Raw genomic sequence first — 1,708 nt, 5'->3', positions numbered from 1 at the left:
TTAGATACAATCGAACGCAAGTTTTGCGAGTAGTAAAGTGGTGTATGCTAAAGTACGGGACATCACCAGGACCAAGGACATTCTATCACCGTGTGATGAAAGCTTCTTGCCGGGACAGACCTCGATCTGCTCGGAAACATGTATAGAGAGCACCGGGCCGTCACGCCGAAGGTTACGTGGCTAACACTTCCGGGTTATCGAACAAGGACATTAGTTATACAGGTCCTTGAACGAACGTAAAATTATGTAGAAAAATGCCATAAATCCGCAAATAGATATATATTTTCCTCAAAGGTTCTTTGAATTGTGGCAATCATATTTTCACTAAATGTGGCTATGCAATCGTGGAAAACAGCGTTTTAGGGGGCACACCCCAATTTATTTGGGGCCTCTATGCGAAGCTGCACACCCTCAAATCTAGCGACCGTCTCTGGCGTGGAATAATTCGGAAGGAGAATAACTGTATATGGGACGAAAGGATATCTCTTCAGCTACAAGACAAGCTGAGTTTGGTTTCTTCAACCTTTTTAAGTTTGGTAAAATCAACGGAAAAAACATTATTTTCACTCCAAAATTAATGCCCAAAATCGGAATTTATGCGTAGGATAATCCCACAAAAAAAATTTTCCGGCAGACATGACTGATGCTGGCAGAAGGACCCAAGCCTTGACTATACCCGAGTAAATTATAAAGAAAATTCTAGTACTGTAATTTTCTGAACAGTCCACGGCGCGAGGGGTTGCAAATCCACCCCTACGAAGCCGCAGAGCGAAATCTAGGTCAAACGGGGGCGGATTACACTTGGCGCGCAAGGATACCCGGAAGTAAGGTTCGGAGCCAAAAGAAATTTTCACCCCAAAATCACCATTTCTTACACTCTTCAGCCATGTTAAAGTTTAATGATACTTCGTGGCAGTTTATTAGAAATGTCACCTCAAACTTGGACCCTCAAAACCCTTTCGTCACTTTTTTTACAACGGACTATCGCGATGTCGCGGAAGAACTGGGGTGTGCACCGTTTAGTGCATGTTCCTCAAGAAAGAAAATTACTCCGCACGTGTAGTCTCTAAAAGAGTCCCGACAAAAAAATGATTGTGTCCGAACAGCGTGAGTTTAGGTCCACCATAAAATCCCTTTCATCCCTCAGACCTGATCTAAAAAGGATTTGAGATGAAAGCCTGTTTATTACTGACAGGATCAGGCAGGGAAGTTTCGGCGTCCGGGCGATTGTCGGACGTATACGCTTATTTTGACCAGAGTACTGCGGTGGGGCACAGTGAGCCAAAAGAGGGCCTCTTGCGGGTCATGGGTAATTGCCATACTAGCAGTGTGTACACCGACGATTTATTTTGGTACTTCTTTTTTAGATAATTTTTTTCTTGTGCAAATTATGCTCAGAAAGGCCCAGTTTTCTGGTAAGAAGGACAGAAGAATGTATATTTTTAAAATTTGGCCAAAAAGTCTGACATTTTTCATGGTTTGACCTGTTATTAGCCTTTAAAACTTGTGATCTTGTTACCTGCTATTAGCTGCGTGTATTAGCGATGGCTTGGGGATTTATCTCCCTTTTGTGTATTTTGAGGATTTACAGATGAGTTTTTGATAGCCTATAGTCTGTCAACAGCATAACTTGAGAAAGCTTAGGTGGATTATCTTGATATTTGGTAGGTGGGTAGGTCTTGATGGGACCTGGAAATGATTGGACTTT

Source organism: Branchiostoma belcheri, unplaced genomic scaffold, assembly GCF_001625305.1.
Source record: "Branchiostoma belcheri isolate BF01 breed outbred unplaced genomic scaffold, Haploidv18h27 scaffold225, whole genome shotgun sequence".
Taxonomy (NCBI): Eukaryota; Metazoa; Chordata; class Leptocardii; order Amphioxiformes; family Branchiostomatidae; genus Branchiostoma; species Branchiostoma belcheri.
This window is presented reverse-complemented; position numbering follows the sequence as displayed.